This window comes from Papio anubis, chromosome X (assembly GCF_008728515.1).
Source record: "Papio anubis isolate 15944 chromosome X, Panubis1.0, whole genome shotgun sequence".
NCBI classification, from domain to species: domain Eukaryota; kingdom Metazoa; phylum Chordata; class Mammalia; order Primates; family Cercopithecidae; genus Papio; species Papio anubis.
In genome coordinates this window covers 4,940,563-4,951,913 of record NC_044996.1, presented here as the reverse complement: position 1 = coordinate 4,951,913, position 11,351 = coordinate 4,940,563, and the positions used below count along the sequence as shown (strand labels likewise).

Genomic DNA, 11,351 nt, shown 5'->3' with positions numbered 1-11,351 from the left:
GGGAATCAGTTATCCATCACCTCCTTTCCTCGTTGGCCAAAGTTTCACTCCATAGAATCCTAACTCCCTTCTGTGTACACATGCAAAGCAAGTTCCCCTGACATTCTATGCCAATGTCAAAAAAGAAGGTCAGGTAGAGGCATGGGGTGTAAGCCTGAAGTGACATGCTATCAAACTGTACCTGCATGAAGTTTGTTGGAGACCACACAGAAAGAACTAGGTGCTTCAGAGGTGGTAGGAATAAGAGACAGACAAGACTAAGCAGATGTCATTTAATATATAAGAGGTTTCTGGTAGACCTTTCTTTTTTTTGTATAGATCTTTCTTCTGCAACTCCTCCAGTATGGTACTGGAGGAAGGTGCTCAGGAGACACTTAGGAGAGAATGTATGAGTGCCCATTCTTTCTCACATTGGAGGCTGGATCTGGGAGTCACAGACAGGGCTGGGAAAGGAGTTGAACAACCTCACTTTAAGATTCCTTCCAGGCCCAGGAGCCTGGTGGTAAAAAAGGCCCAAGGCCACAAGATAATACAGACAACTGGCCCAAAGGCTCCTGCTTCCTGCCAGGGTAGGGAGGTCACCATTTTCCATGCTGAGGGACAATGGGCCATTAGGAAGAAATGGGAATCCTTTAAGAGAGATAAAAGGAGAGAGGCCTCCGGCGAGCAAAGAGACAGGGTGAGTCCTAGGAGGTGGGAACAGGATCCAGTCAGGGCCATTTATAAAAAATCATAAAAGCATCCACTTAAAACCCCGTGTGCTCCCATCTGCAACTGGGGTTTTGGGGGAAGTGGGATGGAGGGCTTTTCAGGGGACAGTGAGTGGAAACTGAGGAGCAGGAAGTAGCGCTGGTTTCCTCTCCTGGTGTTTTCGGCAATGGATGAGCTACCTGCCATCTGAGCCCGTGGCCTCAAGCAAACGGATGTAGATCTACAGGCAGAATGCCTTCGATTTGCTCCATCCCACAGCCCCTGGAAACCACAATTGAAAATCAATAATCACTAATAAATCGCTAAGTAATGTTACACTGGCAGAATGGCGATTTCATTAGCAGGAACAAGCCCTGAGCGGAGACCAGGACTTGGCATGGAGTTTGACAGGGGACAGTTAGTTCTGGCCTCCATCAAGGGTAGGAAATGTTCTGCTTGCCATTTACTCTACTATGGAAAAACGTGGCCCCTGGTGTTCTCAGCTGCTTAGGGTTACAGAAGCTTCTCGAGGCTTCTGCTCTGATTTTCCCAGCCTCTGCTAAGGGTTGCAAAAGCTTCTTGAGTCTTCTTCTCTGATTCTCCTAGAGTCGCTGGGCCTGCGGAGTGGCATGGCAGAGTGGAGCCTATAGGATGGCACACTGCCACATTCACTTCAGGAATGTGAAGCCAGTGTGGGACTGTGGTTTCACAGATAGACCAGGGCAATGACATGGGCAATGGCATGTTCTGGGAAGGATGGCTTCTGTGGGGCAGGGCTACAGACAGGAAGGATGCTGAGCACTGCATGGCTACCTGTAGGAAGCTTCTAGATGCCCACTGCAAGGGTCAATGTAACACCATGTCTATCTTTCTTGGACCTCCACAGTTCTAAAGCCAGGCACCACGGCCCTCCTAGCCTGCCAGGCATCTGCCACTAGGTCCATGGGATTTTATTACTGAAGCCATTTGTTTTGCCACTGATGCAACGTGACACCAGCCTGTGTGATCTAGCTCTGGGCATCACGTTTCCAGAACACAGCAATGAGATGGAAATTTGGCTGCTGCAAAAGGCATCGATTTTGCCTTATTCTGTGAATCTCCTTTCTCTGAACAGCAGGGACATTTCAGTCCCTTGTAAGGCACACACTCTCTTCCTCCTGGCAACTGCCTAATACCGTAATTCCCCATATAGTACCACCTTGGAAGTGCCTTGAGCAGCATCCCAGGAGCAAGACGGCCACTCTACATCCCAGGTCCTGAGGCATTAAGGGAGTAATGAAGTACCCAGACAGAATGCACTCAGGGAGGAAAGCATCTCTAGCCTCACCTGCTTCTGAGTTCAGGAGAAAGGGCCTGGGAGATAAATACCCTAGCTTATACAGAAAAGCAGCAAGCCACTTCCTTGCCTTCCTTCCTTTGGTTTTGTTACTCTAATTTCACTGAGTGGCATCTACACTCAGTCCTTAAGGGAGCAGTGTTTCCCTGCTGGCAGATATGCTATGGGGCTGTGAGGCAGGGTTGGAGGCATAGCTATAGCACCAGCACAACTGGCGACCACCCACAGTCCAGGACTGGTCTCCTGGCTACCAGGGCAAGTGAGGGGAGCTCCCTAGAAAATGCCAGAAATGGGAGGTCCAAGCTTGTGAGAGAGCCAGAAACTCAAGCCCAGAAAGGGAAAAGAGCTTGTCCCAGGTCCCACAGTGGGCCACTTGCAGGATGGGGCCAGGAACCCAGGATCTTGTTTATGGGGCTGCCACCACCTGACATGGGGCATCCCTAGCTCTTTAGGGGCCTACCCTCTTCCCACATGCACATATTTATTTGTACTTACGTACCTGTTGCTTGTTGGTGCACTGAAGTCATTTCACATACAGGACAGGAGCACTTCACAGGAGAACCGGAGGGGCCCTTAGGACTTATTTTGCCCAGCCCTGACGCTCAGCAGTTAAGCATGTTTTGCCCTCAGCAAGCATTTTTCAGCGGCAGCAGCAGCAGATTCTAGGATACCTAGTTAGACCCTGGCTATATCTGAATAATAGCTAACATCTGAAAGATGTTAACTGACTAAATCCCAACCCATGAAGTAAGTGCCACCGCTAGTCCCATTTTGCAGATAAGGAAACCAAAACACAGAATGGGTAAGTAAGCTGCCCAAGGTCACATAGCTGGTAACAGGCAAAGCCTGGATTCAAAGCAGGTTGGCTCCTGATTGCTTGCCTTTACACTACTCTGTGTTATATCTCACAGAGTTGGTGTAATGATCCAATCAATGAGTTAATAAGTCAGGTGTCAGCACCTGCTGCTAAGGCCCTTCCAGCTCTCAAGTATGGTACATATGTTGTCTCTAATGATGAATGTGAGAGAGTTTGTCCCTGCCTCTGCTCTCTCCAAGAGTGTACAGCCCAAGTCCAATGCTCTGCACACAGTAGGTATTCAGAAAAGGCTCCTTTGTGCATTTGATATCACAGAAACAGGCATTTATATATTGCACACTAGCTCTGTGCCCAATTCCATTCTGCAAAGACATGACAAAAATGAGAACTTGTGCCTAATATCAAGTAGTTCATAGTCTACTGAGAAAACGGGTAAATCAACAGTTACAAGCCAAGGTAATAACGGCTGCAGTAGAGTCAGCTCAGTTGCTAGAGGTGCTTTTCACAAATGGGGCAGCTCCGTTTCCTGGGCCTCAGGGAGGAGGGAGTCAAAGAGGGCCTCACAAACAAGGACCTTAGGCTTCAGCTGAAGCTTAATAGCTTCAGAGGAGTACCCCAACTGACCAGGGGAAAGGAGGGCCTCCTGCTGCCTGAAGGGAACAACGGGTACACAGCATGGAGGTGTGAAAGAACAGTGTTTTGCAGAACAATGACTTGTTTGCTCTGTCCACCACATGAGCTATCTTTGTAAAGGCTCAGTGGCGAACCCAGAGGACAGAGCTTCAAGCCAAAGAGGATTATCCTCAAGCCTTAAAATCAAATGAATCAAATGGAATTTGTGCTGCTAGTTTTCAGACTTTCTCAGGATCCGTGACTCCTTTTTTCTCTTCCAATTCCTCCTTCTTGGAATGGGAATGTCTGTCTTATGCCTGTCCCACCATGACATTTTGGAAGCAGAGAACTTGTTGCCTGGTTTCACAGGTACACAGATGGAGAGAAACATTGCTCCAAGATGAATTATACCCCCAGTTTCACTCATATCTAATTTAAATGATGTTTAGATAAGATTATGAACTGAGAGTTGGTGCTGGACTGGGCTAAGGCCTTAGGGGGCATGGAGATGGAGTGACTGTCTTTTGCATGAAAAAGATGTGAACTTTTGGGGGCCAGAGGGCAGACTGTTACTGGCTGAATTGTGTCCTCCCACCAAATTTGTATGTTGAAGTCCCAACCTCCAGTATCTCGAAGTACCAAGTTGAAGTTGTATGTTGAAGTCTCAACCTCCGGTATCTCAAAATGTGACCTTATTTGGAAATAGGGTCATTGCAGATGAAATTAGTTAAGATGTGGTTATACTGGAGTAGGGTGGGGCCCTAATTCAATATAACAGGTGTTCTTTATGAAAGAGAGAAATTTGGACATAGAGGTATGCATTGAAGGAAGACAGTGTGAAGAGACACAAGGAGAAGATGGCCATCTAAAGCCAAGGAGAAAGGCCTAAGACAGATCCTTCCCTCACAGCTCTCAGAAGAAACTCTGCTGACACACCTTGATTTCAGACTTCTGGCCTCTAGAACTATGAGACAAGACATGTCTGTTGTTTAAGCCCCCTCAGTTGTGGCACTTTGTTATGGCAGCCCTAACAAACTATGACAGATTTTGGTATTTTGGAGAAGGGTCAGGTCAGGTAGACCACATATCCTAAGCAAAGGAGGTAGGACTTTAGCCCTCAGGGTTAGAGGGAGTCAAGGAAATAGTTTAAGCAAGGAAGGATCTGTATTTGAGAAATTTACACTAGTGGCTGTGAGGAGAATGTATTGGAGAGGACAAGACTGGAGGAAAGGAGACTAGTTAGGACATGGTTGCTGTACTCTAGATGAAAGTGAATGGCTGCCTAAATATAATAATGATGATGATGATGATAATAAGTAGTAGTAGTAGTAGTAGTTGCAGTATACTTATGTTTACAACTAATGTGAATTGATTTCTTATGCTGTGCCAGGTAATTTACATGGATTAATTAATGATTGCAACAACCTGATGAGGTGGGCACTATTGTTGTCTCCATTTTACAAATTAGGAAACTTGCCCCAGGCCACCCAGTAAGTGCTGGGGCCAGGAGTTGGACTAGGCAGTCTGACTCTAACACCTGCGGTGCAATGGTATGTTAGTAAATATTTAACAACCAGCCCTGATTTGTAGCGTTTGCCCATTTTGGTGGTGTGCCTATTCCCACGATTGCCAGTTTTAGGCTACCAACATGTCATCGACAGGTTGACAAGATTGCTGAAAATCTAACCATCCTTTCTCACAAGGTGATGCAAGCCAGCTAGCGAAGCACCAGGCACAGAGCTAGCCATGTGTGAAGTACATGTTACTTCCCTCCTCCCTGCTGAGCTTTATGTTAATAGGATACTCTTGAGGCCTCTCAGTTCCAGACTGCCTAGGACATTCAAACCTTGGTTCCACAGTGAGTAACTGTGTGATCTCAGAAAAATTGCTTAACCTCTCTGAGCCTCAGTTCGCTTAGCCCTGAAATTTGTTTTTACAAGGCTTCATTGAGCTCATAGATGTTAAGCACAGGGCCCGCCACATAATAGGTGTGCCCTCCAGCTTTAGCTGCTTTTATTGCTTATATGATTGTGCTTTCCAAACCCAGGTCACCTGGAGCACATTGTCTGGTTTTCTCCAGACGTCCTGGAGAGTGTGCCTGCCCGACGGTGGGCCCAGCTAGTTTCCTGGCGTTAGGTCACATTAACCTTGAGAATGATTGTGGTGATGGTGCAGCAGCAGCCTAGATGGTTGCTAGGACAGACATAGGCCAGAGTTGTGTCATTTTCGCTTTTTAAGTCACAAAATTGCAAATGGTCTGAGGGGTCCTAGAACAGCGGGTAGAGCCTCTTGCCATGTGGGTCCTGAGTTGTGCCTTTTCTGTTGGAAAACAATGCCATTGCATGAAGAGTAATAATTAGCATGCCATCTGCATACTTTTTTCTATATAAGAGCTTTGACAATGTCTTTCAGTCCTATGCATGGTGCAAGCGGGAAACTGGCAGCCATCTGGATTTACATTAATTCCCTAAACTGTTTCTCCATCTCTGTTTAAATGACCATTTCCTATCCTTATCTAGGCTTTGGTAGCATTACCTATGGCATTTTGGAAATAGCATTCACGGTAAGTAAGAAGCTACGGAGGGAAAAATTGACTTGTAGCCACAGTTTTCTGGTTTCATGGTGAAATCAATGCAAACCATTCTACAGGCCCTTAATTAACTGCTTGCTTGCTAATGAGGGCTTTTTTTTTTTTCTTAAAGGTTCCTGTATTTTAAATCAGTGAAGTCGCCAGGAAATTACGATCAATATTTTAACAATTTCCCATTTGTTTCTATTGTGTTTCTTCAACATCCCCAAGAATATTAAAATTGTTTAAGAACACAGCAAAAAGAAATAAGTCAACTTGCTTCCCAGTGGCTCTCCTCTGCCCCACCGGGGCAAAATGCCAACGTGTCCTCTGTGAGTGCCCCAATCTGTTTCCTCACCTAACACGGACTCATCTCTTTTTTTGCCAGACATATCAAGCACTTGCAAAGTGTTCAATATCACAAGATGTTTTGAACGTACATGCAAGACCTGAACTTTTGTCCAAATACTTTTCATTTGGTTAGGTTCAAGGCTGTCTGCCTCTTGTCTTTTAGGGTATGTAGGATAACAATCACGACAGCATCCTCTTCTCTGAGGGCTAATGACTGATGGGATAGACACCTTGATTAGGGTGGTCCTGTCCATAACAGAACTAAAACCCTGACTACACACCAATAAGGCCATTACTACTGTGACTCCATTTTGCAAATGAGACCCGTGAGGCTCAGGAGATTGTACAGCTGGGAGACAGCAGAATCTGGGTGTACACCAGTGCCTTTTGCCTCCCAGATCAAGTTCCCTGCACTTCCTCTGCGTGGGGTAGTCGCCACCCTAGGCCTTCCCAAGGGCACTTGTCCATCCTCATTCCAGTGTTCCTGTTGGTTGTGGCTTCCAGCAAGCTGTGGTCAGAGAACTCAGGTTCCCTGGGGCTACAACTCTATGCAGATGAGTAGTCCACAAGCCCTGAGCCAATGCCCCAGGAGCCTAGAGCTCCAGAGTCTGGGGGATGGGGATCTCTGGTTTTGCTGAGGGACTGGGGTGTGGCGTCTGCCTGGCTGAGTGAGGCATGGCTGTAGGGAGCTGGGAGCCAAGGGAGGAGGTGAACGTGGTGGCCTCCAGTTGGGCACAGCCAATGGCCTCTGAGCATTAGAGGTGAAGTGAGGGATGCCAGAAGGTGCTGGCCACATCCGTCATCTCACTTCCTCTCTCTGGATTCATATTCTACCATCCAGAGGGTACCCTGGACAACCCCCAACACACACACCCACTGCAGCTGAGGATTAGCCATGAGTCCATCAGGGAGGCTTTGGGGAAACCCCTGAAAGGCACTGTTAAACTGTGAAACAAGGAAGAAAAGGCCTACGGTGTCAGAAAAGGACAGCTAGGGCCGAGGATGTCCAAAGGAGGGAGGGCACCTGTGCTGTGATGGGACTCAGGACAAGCTTCATTGAGGAGAAGGCCTTTGAGATGGGCCTTGAAGGCCAGGCAGGATTTTTTTTTTTTTAAATAGAGATGGGATCTCACTTTCTTGCCCAGGTGGGCCTCGAACTCCTGGGCTCAAAGGATTCTCCCTCCTTGGCTTCCCAAAGTGCTGGGATTACAGGCGTGATACACTGTGCCCAGCCCAGGCAAGATTTTGAAAGGAGAGCTGGCATAGGAAATATATGAGCAAAGGGGCAGAAGTGGGAAGAACCAGGAATTGTTAGGTGTCCAGTCAGCAGTCTAGACAAGCAGGAGACCCAGGTGCCTGTGTGAAAATACCAAGAGAAGAATCTAGAAGTAATATAGAGACTGGTGCTCACTATGGAGGGCCTTGCACGTCAAGCTGAGATATTGGGATTTAGTGCTGTCGGCAGTAGAAAGCCCCAGGAGGCTTTTGAGTGTGGGAGTAATGAGAAATAGAGCCACTGGATGTGTGTTTCCTCTTTCCAGTCAGCATGTGTGTTCTCCACGGGCCCCTACCTGCGCAGGCCACACCCAGAATTCCAGAGGCTGCCCAGTTAAGTCCTAGCATTTGTCAGATGAACTTGGGAAAACTTGGCATCTGTTCACAGGAATATGACTATAAATGACAGGTGGCTGGTGATTTTATTTTTCAAATCCATTGAGCTCCAGGTTTGGGTCAGAGCAAAGACAGGGCTCATATTAGCCTCGGCATGGTATCTCTGGACTCCAATAGCCTAAGCCCAGCTTTTTGTTTAACAACCACTCAGCAAAAGGACCAGGAGTTCCCCTAGGAGAAGGACAGCTCCTTGAGACCCCATGGTATTCTTTTCACTGCTTGGACCCACAGGCCAGGACTGCACACACTAAACATGGGTGGCCACATAGCAAGTGGAAATGGCCCAAGCTTTGAGGCCCAATTGCTTTACTGCTCTACCACTCATGGGCTGTGTGCCCATGAATACATGCCTCCACCTCTCTGAGTGTCTGATTTCCTCATCTAGAACATGGACGTGATGATCAACACCTCGCTGGGGACACGGACCCTGCAGGTAAAGCACAGGCTAGTCCTACGTTAATGGAGGAAGATGTGCTGCTGAGCTCCAGACTTGGTCTTGCATTTTGGGTGAAAAAGGGGCCCTGGCTCTCACAGCTAGTCTACTCAGTGGAGAGAAAGCCCTCTGTATCTGGCCTCCTCTCCCATTTGTCTGTCAACATTAGGATACCCAAGGTGACAACCACAAGGAAACCTCTTTCCACCAGTAACTGAAGGAATCACTCTCTGTACCTCTGTGACCACCTGTAAGACTGCCACCAATGCATGTGGGCCACACTGCCCCTTGGTGACATGACCTGAGGTTGGTTTCCTGTCATTAGCACAAAGCTCTTTGCCTGCCCTCCAGCCTTCTTAACCTTTGTTTAGGTCATGAATCACCTTCAAATGTGATGACATCTATGGGCCTCTTTTCCAGTGGGTGTGTATAGTGCAGTGGTCCCAGGGTTTCCTGAAAAGTTCCAGGAAAGCAGAATCTACTAACATTCATTGAACAGATACTCCATGCCAGGCACCGTGCTGGGAGCTGGGAAGACAGCAGTGAACAAAACAGACGCTGACTGCTACCCTCTTGGGATCTAACCTATAGAGGAGGTCAGCTAGCGGTAAGCGCTAAAGAGAAAACAAAGCTGGGAAGGAGAGAGGAAGTGCCAGAGATGGGCGTGGGTCTTTGAAATGTTACATAGGGTGGCCAGGTGACATTTGTGTCAAGACTAAAGGAAATGAGGGAGCCAGCCCATAGATATCTGGGGGAAGTGAATTCCAGCCCAAGGGAACAGCTAAAGCAAAAGTCCTAAGTAAAGCAGGAATGTATCTATGTGTTGAGGAAGAGTTGGGAGGTCTGTGTGGCTGAAGCAGAGTGAGTGGAGGGAAGATGACATCATTGAGAAAGGGGAGGGACATGCCTGAAGGACCCCAGAGGCCACTAGAAGCACTTCAGTTCTACTTTGAGTGCAATGGGGAGTTACTGTGGGGTTTGTCACAGAGATCGGGGAATAGACTGCAAGGAGAGGGCTGAAGGGAGGGAGGAATGAAGGCAGTCTGTGCGGCAGCTGCTGGAGTAATCCTGAGGGGAGAGGCTGCTGGCTGGTACCCCCAGGGAGCAATGGATGAGCAGACTGACATTGTGGATACATTTTGATGATGCAGACGACAGAATTGAATACTGGACTGGCTGTGAGGTGTGAGCAAGAGAGAAGAATCGGGAGGATTCCAGGGCCTTCTGCCTGGGCAAGATGAAGGATGGTATAGCCATGAACTGAGGTAGCAGACTATGGGCACTGCACACTTAGGGGATGATCAAGAACTCAGTTCAGTCAGGTTATGTGGAGTTTGCGATTTCTAGTGGCCATCCAGGTGCTAGTGCCAAGCAGGCAGTTAGTCATCTCGCAGACGTGTGGCTGTGATATTACAGGCTTCTTAGGATGCTCTAGGGGAATGGGCATCATTTGTCCCACTGAGGAAGATGAGAGCAAGTGATCCGAGGGTTGAGTGGAGGTGCTGGGAACAGAAACCCACCTTCCATCTCCTTGGCTAGATCACTTTGAGGTTGCAGATAGAATTTTAAAAGCATCCTGCCAATGCTCTGTGATAGGCATTGCCAGCTCCCATTCAGCTTTGTTTAATCAGATTTCCTTCAAAGGACTCCCGCACTCTCGCAGTTCTACCGGGGCACTGGCAGCCCTGAGATGACTCTATCTCTCCCTGCAGGGCCTTGAAGGTAAGGTTCAGTCACCAGAGAGCAATAACCTCTTCTGGCTGCTTGCCCTTTGCCGAGCAGACAGGACTGGACCCAGACAAGGTGGATTCCTCACAACTGCCCTGCCGAACTGTGGACTCCCAGCCTCGCCCCATTGGGCCGGGCGCATCCCGGCAGCGCCGGGGCTGCGAAGCCACAGCCCCTGAATGTGTCTCGCAGTTGGGCCTGGACGCCGCTCTTCCTCCAGGTAACTTCGTGAAACGCTAGGAGGCAATCGCCCAGCCTCACTGCGCCTACGTAGCCCACGAAGGGATCTCGCTGGGTTCTCCGAGGTGGCCCCAGCGCTTTCCGAGGGCCGAGAGCGTGGGCGTGGAGGGAAGGAGGGGCCTAGTGGGCGGCGGGCCCACCCCTTTATTCGTGGCCTGCGGCTCCGCTGAGCGTGACTAGATGTGTTGGTGACAGGTTGCTACTCAGAGGTGCGGACAGGAGCTGAGCGCTGCTGCTGTCGGAGCCGACGCGGCGTTCCCGGGCTGTGCTCAGCCCCTGCAGCTGCCATCGGCTGGAGAAGTCCAGGTTAGGAAACGCACCCGGGGAGGGGAACCTGGGGAAGGGGTGCAGCCAAATACCCGGAAAGTGGGATAGGTGGGAGGGGAGTCGCTGGACTCGGCGCCAGGGCAGATGGTGGACAGGGTGCGCTGGCCCGCCCGGCAGTTCTCAAGGAACCTATGTTCCTGCAGAAGCCGCAGGTGTCTGTCTTGGGATAACTGCGGAGGGAGCCAATCCAGCCCAGCTTGGGCGGGAGCATCGCGTGCCCTGGTCCAGTGAAACGGGAGACTGGCCAGCGAGCTTGGACTCTGAGCTAAACGTACTGGCGGGCGACGCCGACAGCGTCTGCGCTGAGAGTGGGGGAGTGGGAAGTGGGGAGTGGGGCACTCGGCCGGGATGGGGCGGGTGCAGTTCCCTAACTGCCACCTGAGAGCCCTGGTCCCCGCTGCTGCCACAGCGGGTCTGTTTGGCAGTCAGGGCGCGAGCTGGTGAGCGGATGCGTGGGCGGAGGGACTGGCGCTACCCACCCAGTAGCCACCCACTGCAGGTGAGTGCCCCTCCCCGGGCGAGGGGAGGAGAAGGGCCTGGCCGCTAGCCCTAGGGTCAGGCTCTGGTGAAAATGGGA

The 11,351-nt window shown here is 49.7% G+C and overlaps 1 protein-coding gene across 6 annotated transcripts in view; it reads left to right on the top strand.

Moving 5' to 3' along the window:
* The first annotated feature begins 11,161 nt into the window (after positions 1-11,161).
* The window catches only part of MAMLD1 (mastermind like domain containing 1), a 144,014-nt gene continuing 143,824 nt past the window's right edge, over positions 11,162-11,351 (top strand). For 3 of the 6 annotated variants that reach the window (XM_031661029.1, XM_031661027.1, XM_031661028.1), the window contains exon 1: positions 11,164-11,273. The gene's annotated coding sequence lies outside the window, so the exon portion shown is untranslated. Of the gene's footprint in view, positions 11,274-11,351 lie in introns of all 6 variants that reach the window. The other 3 variants (XM_031661026.1, XM_031661025.1, XM_031661030.1) reach the window with 2 other exon arrangements.